Source organism: Equus asinus, chromosome 24 (genome assembly GCF_041296235.1).
Source record: "Equus asinus isolate D_3611 breed Donkey chromosome 24, EquAss-T2T_v2, whole genome shotgun sequence".
NCBI classification, from domain to species: domain Eukaryota; kingdom Metazoa; phylum Chordata; class Mammalia; order Perissodactyla; family Equidae; genus Equus; species Equus asinus.
In genome coordinates, this window is record NC_091813.1 from 26,029,949 (window position 1) to 26,042,925 (window position 12,977).

A 12,977-nucleotide genomic window follows, 5' to 3' on the forward strand; every position below is an offset into this window, starting at 1 on the left:
CTTTGTTTTTCGGTTTGTTGTTTTAAGTGGTTACTGAATGCATTTAAGTTGAACGATTTGATCAGGTACCAGTTTTAGAAAGATAATTCACACTGTATAGAGGATAGATTGGATAAGTTGGAGACTAAAATTAGAGAGACTGAAGTAGTCCAGGCAAAAAGTTATTGGAGCCAAAAGAAAGAGAATGTTAATGGAGTTGCGAAGGAGACTAATGGATATGAGAGGTGTTAAAAAGTAGAGCAGTAAGGCAGCTATTTTCAAAATGTTTTTTGTAGTGAGATACCAGTGGGTTGGAAGGTGAGGTCTATAATCAAGTTTTCTAAGCTGCAGCTACAGTTCCCTCTTAAAGAATCCACTGCTCTTTAGCACATTAAAGACTGAAACGTTCTGCTGTATGGAAAATGTGTGAACTGTTAAAGTGGGAAGTTTCCAGACTAAATGACCATGAGAACGTTTTTCTTTTTTTAATGTTAATAGGTGTATCCCACTGAATTACTGTTTTAAGGAAGACACTTTGGGAAACACTGGTCTAAAATGGCATTCTTGTAGCCAGGGCTGGTAATCAGGTGTGCAGCAGTGCTCCTGCATCAGCTGTTTACAAATGGTGATTATTCTGATTGGTCAGTTTATCCACGCAAATTGATAGACTGTTGGTTGTTAATGTTTTGAGTGTCACTTCTACTTTCAAATAATATTTATTTGACTGTCAGCTAAGTGCACTTTGGTTAAAATCCAGTCTCCTTGCTAAAGCCCCTGCCAACTTCCCCAAACACTCTTATCCTACTGGCCATTTCCTGGTGTGTCCATCTCCTTGGACATAGATTAAGCTTTTCCCCCACCTCCAGGCCTTTACACATCCTGTCTCCTCTGTCTGCAGTGCTTATTCCTGTATTTGTATGGCTGACTCCTTATCCATCAGTTCTCAGCTTTTTCTGTGCTTCCCAACTCTACCACTCTGAACAAGATGATATCTGTTTGATTTCCCAGTGAGCTTGATCATTGAAGTCCCTCTCATTTCAGTGATCTGCTCCCCATGAATGAGAGCCGTACATGTTGCTGTAATCAAAATCTCTATTACTTCCAAGTCTTGAATTCAGATTCCCTGTCTCCCACCACAAACTTCTTCCAGCTCACCTGACTGAGATATCTCCGCTAAAAAATATTTCTCCCTTATCACAACTAATTAGTTAATCCGACCTCTTGCTCACTATTCATCTGCTCACTTCAGCCCTAAAATTTTCTGGCTTAGAGACTGGATTCTACTATTACACATAGTCCTTTGCAAATATCCTCAGACTATCTATCTGTGTCGTGATGTGGAAAAACCTCAGAATTTCCTGTCTACTCTTGAGCAGTTGAATGGGAGAAAATTGTTGGAACAAGCAGGTTTATAATCTCAAAACTGGCAATTTTTCTGCAGTTTTAACAACCTTCTTCCATGAACTTAAATGATTTCTATTCTTTTTTCTCAATTTTCCTACTCCCCTCATCTGATGATCTTTTAATCACCTTTTGCTGAGAAAATACAAAAATATGACAGGAGCTTTCTCAGCTTTTCACCACCAAATTTACAAACCCATTTATATATGCACTCCTCTACTTAGCAAAAACTGATCCCTTCTCAGACAATTCCATCCCCCCACACCTTCTCAAAATCTTTTAATTAATGTCTTGTTTCATCAACTTTTCCTTTACTTTGTCCTTTCCAACAGCTTATAGATATGCCCTAGTGGCTACTGTTCTTGAAAGAAAGAGGGAGAGGGTGCTCCCTTGATGCCATTCAACTATAACCCTTTTTATTTGGTCCCCATCACAATTAGTGACCTGCCTACTCATAAAACACTCTATTTCATCATTTCCCATTTGCTACCACTTTATAAGTCCTGACAACTCTCTTGCAATTACTTTTGTCAGGATCACCAGTCTCTTCCCATGCTGCCATATATGTTCTTTTTCTACCTGCCTTCACTGCCTCAGGAGCATTCAATACGGTTGATGACTTCCTCTTTGAAATAGTCTCTCTTAGTTTTCTTGACATTTTCTCTTGGTTTTCTCCTTATCCTTTTTGGCTGCTCCATCACTGACTCCAACACTAGTCCTCTCCTAGTAACTGAACTTTGGCTCATTAGGTGTGTCTCTATACTGTGGATGATTTAGTTGATTCTGTGGAGTTTAGTATTATCAATGTACCTGTCACACCCAAATTTATACCTCTAATACCAAACTTCTCATAGTTCCAGGCTTGTACATTAAACTGCCTAATAGTTTACCTAATATTACCTAATAGTTAAATATGTCATGTCTAAATCATTTCCTTCCCCACCCCACCTCCCATGTATTCCTCTCAGTATTCCTTATCTGGATAAGTGAAGTCACTACATAGATTTCTCAAGCTAAGTTCTTTGACATTGTCACAATAACCAACTGACGCCCTTTCCCTATATTCACAATTATAGTCATTTTTAACTCCTAAGTAGAAAGGAACCCTTCCACTTCTCATGTCTCATCCAAGCAACTATCGTTTCTTGTCTAGACCACTATAACATTCTCTTTATGGTCTTTCTCCCAGAATATTACCCACCAAGCCACTGTGGTGATTTTTTAACATAATTTTTTGGGGCTGGGCAGGGAGGAGCAGAGGGACTCAATATTCATTATCTTCACCCTGCCCTTTGAATAAAATAAGGCTTTATTTGTTTCTTTTTGCTATGATTCCTGCTGATCTCTCTAATCACATGTTGTTATTCTCCTTTGTCCATTGTGTTCTAGCCACATTGGTTTCCGTGAGTTCCTCAAACCAGCCAAGCTCTTTCACATCTTAAGGCCCTTGCACAAGCTTTTCTTTTTGCTTGGAATCTGTTTTTCACTGTGTTCTAATTTACTTATTCTTCAGGTCTTAGGCTACTAGTCCCATAACTGATTACTTCATGATAGTACTCATTTTCCTTGATAGGATTCGTCACAAATTGTAATTGCTTTTTTTCTCCTTTACACCCCACTGCCCACCCCCATGAACCATAGGCTGCACAAGGGTAGAATCCTTTCTGGTTAGGTCACTTACCACTATGCCATGCGCCTTGTCCAGTACCTTGAACATGGTAGATACTTAGCAGTAGTAAAAACTTATTGAATGTTTAAGTGGGAGATGAAGAGAACATGATTCTGACTCTCATGGAGCTCAGATTCTACACGATAACTAGAATTAGTAGTGCTAAGGGTATTATAAGAATATATAATAGAGTGAGAAGATGATACTGTGTGGTCTATGATGAGGGAAGGCAGTTAATAAAGACTTCCCTAAAGAAAGAAATAGTAGGGGAGGGAAGGTAGAGAAAACTCCAGACTAAGGGGGAAAACCTGTAAAAAGTTCTGATAGGATAGCTTGTGAGGAAATGGTAAAAAGCTAGTAAAGAGAGAGTATAAAGTGAACAAGGAAATGTAAGCAAGGGCCAGATCACATGGTGTTAGAAAGACTTAGTTGTATTGGACTTTATCCTAAGGAATGGGTTCATATTTGGGTTTTAAGCAAAAGAATGAGATTCTTAGATTTGCTGTTTTAACAGTTCACTCTGGTGAGGGAGCGTTCCAGGACGACCAGTTAAGAAGGCTGTCCAAGTCATCCAGGGAAGAGAGGATACTGTCTTGGTGTAGAGTGGTGATGGCCGAGGGAGAAAAGTGGACAGATTTGAGAGAGCTAGAATGTTTGACAGGACTTGATCATTATGGATTATAGGAAAGGAGGAAGAGGGGAGAAGTCGAGAAAATTTCCAGGTTTTCGGTATGAATCAGTGGTTGAAGAAATGCCATTTATTCATATAGGTGAGACTGGAAGAGGATATAGAAAAGGGCTCAGGGCTTAACTCTGAGGAACTCAATATTTAAAAGTAGATTAGGGACCGGCCTCATGGCTGAGTGGTTAAGTTCGCGCATTCAGCTTTGGTCAGGGCCCAGGGTTTCGCCGGTGTGGATCCTAGGCATGGACCTAGCATGCTCATCAGGCCCTGTTGAGGTGGCGTCCCACATAGCACAGCTAGAAGGACCTACAACTAGAGAGTGCAACTATGTACTTGGGGGCTTTGGGGAGAAGAAGAAAAAGAAAGATTGGCAAGGGATGTTGGCTCTGGTGCCAATCTTTAAAAAAAGATTAAAACAGAAATAGGAAAAATCATGAGACTAGTAGGATGGAAGTATTTCAAGGAGGTGTGTACAGTTGTCACATTCTGCTGAGATAAAGGTTATAAAGTGTACTTGGGATCTAGTGGTAAAAAAGTAATCAAACACCTTTGTGATTACTTAATTTTAATGGAAGCTAGTTTGAGCAGTGTAGAGAGCAAGGATAAACACTTATTCTTGGAAAGTTTGGTTGTGATGGAGAGGAGAAGATAGAATGGTAGCTGGAGGGTGTCATGGAGTCTAGTTTTTAAAATTATAGACAAATAGAACATGTTCAGGTGCCAATGAGAAGGATTTGGTAGAGAGGGGTTCAGATGTGAGAAATAGGATATATTGTAAAATTCTTTCTGGCTTGGGTGTTTGTAAATGGTGATGCTGTTTACCAAGATAATATAGAAGGAATAGAGTTAGAGAAGAGATTAATGTTGAGTTTGAGTTTTTTGTAGGTCATCAAGGCAGAGAGTGATAGTGATCATTTCTTTATAGGGGTCTGAAACTGCAGTTCTGGACAGTCCCTTGAGGACAAGTATCCTGTCTTTTTCTATCTCCTGGGCATTTAGCCTAGAATCTGAGATACAGTAAGCACTTAACACATTTTGCTGTAACAGAAAGAAGAAGCGAGCATGTAGGAAAAGATAGATCACCAAGGAGAGAACCTTGAGGAACACCAACACTTAGTGGGCAGAAGAAAAGAAACCAGCAAAGAAGGCTTAGGTAAGAACCAGGAAAGGAGGTAAGGGTATGGAGTGTTATGAAGCCAGAGGAGAGACAATGATAAGAGATAGATAGATGGTCATGCCAAATGCCACTGGGAAATCAATTAAGAGTTAAGAATAAAGAGGCTACTAGAATTAACCGTTGGTGATCGTTGAACTTTAGAGAAGTTTTAGAGGATACTAAATAATGTTTATTGTCCAGTACGATTGAATGGTGAACGAGCTAACTAAGGAAGTGATGGCAATGAATTATTTAAGTATCTTGCTCTAAAGAAAAGGAAATTGCTCAATACTGGACCTTATTTGAAGGCTTTTAAGATGAGTTTTGAATATTTGTGGATTCTGGAGAGGTATCCATTAAAGAGGTTGAAGTTGAAGTAGAGTAGTAGGTGGAACCTGGTCTCAAGAACACAGGTGGAAGTATTAGTATTACAAAATAGCAAGGACATCTCTTAGACTAAGTCTGTTGAGTAGTAATGTTGAATGTTCTTTGTCATGAAGAAAGGAAACAAGGTTCCTGCCCAGCAGCAAGCCCTGGAAAAGTGGGAAATCGGAGTATGTATGGTGAAGGCTTGAGATAAAGAATGGGAGAAGGAGCTAAGTATGAAATATAAAAGGATTACTGGTCAGCATTGAGTTAGGAGAGCATAATCTGTGGCACTGCATGATTATGTAATATTTCCAGTAGTATTCCTCAGTTTGAATGGGGGAGGAAGAGGGAAGAAGCTGCATAGTCCTGGTAGGAGTAACGCATCAATGAATTGAGCCTGGTTAGAGCAGGAAGCAAAGCTAAGAAGGAAAGAGTGGTCAAGAGACTGGAGGTCTTAATGGTGTCAAAGAGCAGGGATGGTGGAAATAAAGCTGAGAATTAGGTATGAAAGACTAGGACATTGAACTGTAAGATTTTAGGAGTAGTGCAGCTTGCAGTGTCTGCAAATGGCCATAGAAGTAGATTACTGAATTAAAAGGTGGATGAATGTTATTGAAGTTGAGAAATTTAAAGAAAGTTTGGTCTGATATATTGGATGGACTATACACAGATGATGCCCTTAGTATCAACTGGTTTAAGAAGACTGAGTCAAGTGCTGAAGTCCTAAATTAAGAGGTTTGGCAGGGAGAGTGCTTCTAAGCTATGTGGTACATGTAAGGAGTCTAAGAAAGTAGCTTCTTCAGAGTATCGTCTTGGCCAAAAAGTCTTAGATTCAGGTTCAGTTGAGATAAAGTTGCAGAGGGGCCGGCCCCATGGTGGAGTGGTTAAGTTCGCGCACTCCATTTCGGTGGCCCAGGGTTTCTCTGGTTCATATCCTGGGCGCGGACATGATACTGCTCATTAGGCCACGTTGAAGCAGTGTCCCACATACCACAACTAGAAGGACCCACAACTAAAATATACAATTATGTGCTGGGGGATTTGGGAACAAAAAAAAGAAGATGAAGTTGCAGAATATAACTGAAGCAGTGAAGAACAGTTCTAGGGGGAACCCTTTACAAGGAGGCTGCTGAACAGGATTGGATTAGAAGGCTTAAGTAGAGTAAGTCAGATAGAGGAATTAGAATAGTAAGAATGAAAGTGTAGGTAGTAGATGGGCATCTTTTTTTTTTTTTTTTTGAGGAAGATTAGCCCTGAGCTAACTGCTGCTGCCAATCCTCTTTTTGCCCAGGAAGACTGGCCCTGAGTTAACATCCGTGCCAATCTTCCTCTACTTGATATCTGGGACGCCTACCACAGCATGGCTTGCCAAGTGGTGCCATGTTCGCACCCGGGATCCGAACTGGCGAACCCCGGGCCACGGAAGCAGAATGTGCACACTTAACCGCTGCGCCACCAGCGGGCCCTGTAGATGGGCATCTTTAGCAACCAGGAGGAAAGATAAGCTCTGAGTACTTTGTTCAAGACCATGTCTAGGGGCCAGCCCCATGGCTGAGTATTTAAGTTCGCACACTTCGCTTCAGCAGCCCAGGGTTTTGCTGGTTTGGATCCTAGGCGCAGACCTAGCACCGCTCATCAAGCCATGCTGAGGCGGCATGCCACACAGCAGAACTCAAAGGACCTACAGCTACAATATACAGCTATGTACTGGGGGACTTTGGGGAGAAGAAGGGGAAAAAAAAAAGAGGAAGATTGGCAACAGATCTTAGCTCAAGGCCAATCTTTAAAAAGAAAAAAGTCTATAGTCTAACTGGAATCTGCTGTATCTAGCTTTCCCAGGCCTAGTTATTGTCTGCTAATGATAGTAAGAGTTAATATTTATTGGCTGCTACCATGTGCTAGACACTGTGCTAAGAACTTTCCTTGTGTTGCCATTTATTGTTACACCAACTCCAAGAGTTATGTGTTCTTATCCTCATTTTAAGATGAGGAAATTAAGTAAGATGAGGAAAAACGAGGTGTCTTTCCTAAGGCTTTACACAGCTAATATGTGGCAGAGCTGAGAGTTGAAACCAGGCAAACTGACTCCACAGCTTGCACAGCTGTGATTGAAGAATATAGGCAGCCCAGTGAGCTACCAGTTGCTCAGTGTCTTCAGCTGGAATGATGCTGTAAAAATTGTCCTGGTAGCTGAAGAGTATTCTCCCCAGGTGATTAGGAAACAATATTAGGAGATGATTTGTAAGTGATATTATTTTTTAATACATTTATTTCATATTTTTTTGTTTACAATTTAATTAATATTTCAAAGGAAAAAAAATTGAACTTCTGGAGCCACGAAGGAGGTGGCTGTATTGATGAAGGTAGGGAACACGGAAGAACAAAGGGCTCACGACTAGAGATCTTCGCTGCAGTTGTGTAGTTGTGCACTCTTAAACCCAAGATGGCTGAGAGAGAAGGACATGAGAAAAAACTCAAGAGATTGAATGGATAGCTCTGCTCCCTCTAGTCTGTGTGTCTTGGGAGCCTTAAAATTGAAACTTGTAGTGAGAGATTTGGTTGCTGCCATCTTAGCTACCAGATTTCTTGTGTTCCACAAGATAGCTATGGGCATGGAAAAAGAATGTTCACTATGGAGCTGCCCTGACACAGGCCTTAGTGCTACCACCCTTAGATCCTCTAAATGCCCCTGGCCCATGGAGTAGGGTGGAGGAGAGGAACGGCGTCAGGATGATGACAGTAGTCCTAACGCAAGGCCCCTCTATAGCAGTGAGGTGTTCAAGAGGTCACTCGGCTTTTGAGGACACAAGTGGGTTTCAAACTATTCAGGAGCAGATCACACCAGGAAATTCTTCATTGGAAACAAGTACCTAGGAGCCATCCTCCTAAGGAGAGTGCCCCCCGTCTTGCCAAGCCAAAGGAGTCCTTTTTGTGTGGAAGCTTCGAGATGTTGACACCTAGACACTTCAGGATGGGAAGGGGGATGGGTTGCTCAGAGAATCAATCTCCTGTAGTTCCAGTACACTTTTGCAATCGATACGATCCACTTGTTCAAACAACTAAGTCATTTTGGTAATCCTTGTTTGCTACCTCCAACCCTAGAAACAATTAGCTGGTAAAGTTATTACATTTACTTATGGGAAGATTTCAAAACCATCTTTAATGTATTTACTAAGCCTATTTAATGGCTACTTAAAACTGGAGCATTACAAAATTTTCCCTCAAGTAGATATGCCCTCAAAGGAAATTTTCTAATCTTATGATGGCAATTGGGTGTTCTTCAGACCTTATTTATGCAGTTTAAAATGTAGTTCTCAACCCCTATCCCATGAGAAGAACAGGAGAATTAGCAAACCCGTGTTGTAGATGAAGACAGTGACATGGAGAAAATTTAATGACTTGTAACAGCAAACCTGCAACAGGTCTCCTGATCACTGGTTCGAAATGCTTTCTCTGCTGTCCTGCTAGCTGAAGGTATTGCCGTTTCAAAGCAGAAGGATGAAGGCAGAGTGTCAGGATTATGTAGGGAAAGTTTTCACTGCAAATACGGGGAGCAGTGCAATCTACTTATTTCAGTATATAAGGCAAAATTATAAGTTCTGTCACATGGCATGGCATACATTGATGTCTTTTACTTTAAAAATAGTTTTTAAAAAATGTAGTCTGCATGTTACCAGTATAAAATGAGAAGCTGAAGCAATTCCACTTTTTTCTAGCAAAATCTTGATCCCACACCAGCTCCCCAAAGTAGATGAGCCAGAAATATGAAAGGCAACAGCTGCTCTGCCAGAAGTGAAAAGACCAGAAACATCCAGAATGTTCTATGTGATAAAGGTGTGGGCCTTTCCAATACAAAATAGTGGTTAGTTCTATGTAGTTTTTGAGCTTTTAGCTGTGTATTATTGGTTTCATTTTCTAAGTTGATATCCTTGACAGTGAAAGAGAATCAATTTTTGTTTTAAAACTATAGACTGATACCCAGCATTCCTATGGCTTGGCTACGTTGTTTTTCTTCTTTTTCTTATCAATGACCAAGTTACAACATCTGTGTAGGCAGCGTTCGCTCAAGTACAACGTTGAAGGGAAGAGCAGACATGCTCCAGCAGAGCCTTCGATTCTTTGATACATTGAACTGGGTACTCAGTGGAGCAGCAGTTAAAAAGTACTGAGCTCAAGGATCTTGGAAGGGAGGCTTGGGAAGCCCAAGACTGGAATCTGGCTCTGTCTAGTAAGGACAATAGGTAGTATTTCATAAACAACCATGTGCCTGACACTGCTCTGAGCTCCTTACATGTCAACTCAATCACAACCATAGGAAGGATGTAGCTGGCATTGGTGGTAATTGTCAAGAGTTTTTGTTCACGTCACCACCCTGTTCCAAGAGATCGTGTTTTCTCATTGAGTCAGGTTAACAATCCTAGAATACTGCTTGAAGGAAAATTTCTGTAGTAGTCAGTAGTATATGTGAGCGTGTACACACACACAACGTATGTATACCTTCAGTGGAGAAAGCAGACATTGTAGATTTTATAATCCTGTGAGAGTGGGAGGAAAGACCAGGTCACCATTTGGATTTGGTAAAAATCTACATTTAAATCCTGTTATTACCTTCACATCTTTGTCAGAGGCTAGGTTCATATTGGCTTCACAAAGAAAATTGCATACACTCCTTTTCAGCAAACATGTATGCGTGTTCTATTCAGTGAATGTTCAGACTTTTTTGAGTATTTGTCTCTCAGAGCATATTTTTTTAATTAGGTGATTTGCTTCACTTGTAGCTGCCAGCATCTCTTTCTGACTTAAGGTTGGTCAGCCTTTGCTGAAATGAAGTTGGTCTGGGAGTGAAATTGGAGGTTTGATTAACTTACATGCTGCATATAAAGTAAGTTTAAAAGTGGATGTGTGTGTGTGATAAAGTTTATCAGTTTCATAGGCCTTACCGTGTGTGGCAGTCAGATACTGAGTTGCCCAGGAGCAAGAGGCCACAAGATGGCAAGCTAACACTGGAAATGTGTGTATAGCTAAAGTCTGGAAATTGAATGAGAAATTACCTTTCCATCATTTTTTACTTATACTTTAATCATGGACAAGGGCTAATATGTGGTAATTATTTGTATTTTTGAAAACTTATGATAAGTTGAACAATTATTGAAGTACAATTTTAAAAATTGGGAGATGACTATGATGTATTAGCCGTTGGTCCGTTTTAGTATGACTAGACCACTGTTTATAATGTAAAGAGGCTAGAGCCACTTTTCATGGATTATACATATTTTTAACTTTTTAGAAAGCACCAGTCAAAAAATCTTGTTTTGACCAGAAGGTAGTCACACTGCTACCTCTACATGCAAAGGAGACTTGGAAATGTGCTTTTTTAGCTGGGCACATTGCCATCCCCAACAAAATCAGAATTTAGTTGTCTAATAAAGTTAAAAAAAAAAACTAACATAGTTGGTCTTTACATGGAATACCAATATTCCAAAGATCTTTGAAACAATTTTGTACAGGAAATTTCTGGAAGACTAGATTTGGAGTTTTAAAAAACTGAATTTTTCCTCTATCACTTCATGTAAGTTAAGGCAAGTCACCTTATCATTCTGAATTTTAGTCTCATTTGTAAATATTTTTAAGATTTCTTCCAATTCCAGAATACTATGATTTTTATAGTTCATACAACATAGGTATGCTGAAAGTTTCATAAATATGTTCATCGTTGCTGAGCCACTACTGTGGGCTAAGCCCTGAAGGTACAGTGATGAAAGACATATCTCTTGCCTACATTCAAGATGCTTATAGTTTAGAGGGGGGTACAAATGCATAAGCAAATAATACATGGAAAAGTGATAAAATAAAGCCACCTATTGTCGATTACAATATCTAACATTTTTTAAAAGAACCTCTATGTGCCAGTGATTTGCGTGGATCATCTCATCTAATCTGTTCAACAACCCTGTGAGATGGGTATTATTTATCCCCGTTTTACATTAAAAATTTGTTCTCTTGTAGAAATATTTGATCCAAGCTTTGAAATGAAATCAATTTTTCAAGGTGGAGAAAAGAATGAAATCATACAAGATATTATTAAGTACCTTACTTGTCACTATAATGCCAGGATTTTAAAGAAGATAAATCTTTTTATAATCAGTTCTATGGAATTTCCTAAATTTTTTATTGCAGTGAGATGTCATTGTTTCTACATGAAATTTGTTTTTTAAAGATGGTTCTCAATCAATCAGAGGTCTTTCTGTGGTATCAAGTCTATATAGTGATAGAGCCAATACAAGGTCTCATTTTCCCAGTACCCGATATATATACATATATGTTCCAGGAACAAGAACAATAGGATCTTAGTGAGGTGAGTTAAAAGGAAATTTGGAGATTATCTAGCTATACCTCCCATACAATCCAGGGGTATTCTTGATAATCTCTTTTGGTGTCAGAGATCTCACTACTTTATCAGGCAATCATTTCATTCTGAGGCAATTCAAATTAATAGAGTGTTTCTATATTAGGTAAAATCTTTATCTCTTTGATTTTCACCCATTGGTCCTGGTTCTGAAACCTTGGAACACGAAACAAGCTATTTGCCTTTCAAGCTCTTGGAAAATTATTCCCTTCTACTAACAGGGTTAAATTAACTTTTTTTTCCAATAGTCTCATACTATGCTTTGCTCATATTAAGGTGATGCACAGGTAAAACTCCAAGGACTTTATGTGGTGAACGAATATCAATTAGTTCTGATAATAAAATTTTGACTCAATGCAGAAAGATTACTTGTTTCATTTCACCTGATTTGTTCTAAACAAAATTTGAGGTTTTTAATCCTGTTTTATTTCTGACATTCAACATACTGGTCATTTCTTTTGTCTTCATTCTTCAGTAGATGTAAACATGCCTTCTGTGTCTTCATCCTAATCACTAACACGAATATAGTCAGGAACTGTTTTTGGCTCTAAGGAAAAGAGACTAACAAGGCAGTCACTTACATCAGGTAGGAGTTAAACTGTGTCTCACATAACAACAGAAACCAAAGCATGGAGATAGGCCGTTCTGGACTGATAGGCAGTTGCATAGTGCTATCAGTGTCCCAGGAGCTATCTTTCTGCTCCTTTGTCCATAAGGTCTTGTTCTATCCTCAAAATCACCTCATGGTAGAAAGATGTTCACTGCAGCTCTAGCTGTGATGACTCAGGCAGAAAGAGGGAGAGCGAAAAGATGCATGCAAGCTAGGTCAACCCCACTTTTTAACTTTTCCCAAAGCACCCGTTAAAAAATATTGTTTTGACAAGAAGGTAGTCACACTGCTACCTTTACATCCAAAGGAGACTTGGAAATGTGCTTTTTGTAGCTGGGCACATTGCCACCCCCAGCAAAGTGAGACTTCTTTTAGGTGGACGTGAATAAATATTAGTAGATGAAAGATGGAAGAGGCAAGAAGAAACGTAAAGACTTTTCCGAGAAATATTGAGCTCCTAAGTATCAGGGACCTAAGCTATAGGGATAAAAAGATGAAGAAATGAATCAGACAGATCCTTGACCTTAGCCACAGTCGGCAGTTTTTTATGTCATCACCAATTTAATGTAATTAAGAACAATCTTCTCTAAGAAGATTGGTTTATCAGGTTTGCTGATCTTCCACAGGAAGTCACATCTCAAGTTACTGCACTTACTCTCCTTTGAGATAAGTGCTTTATAAATGAAAGCACTTAGGTAACCT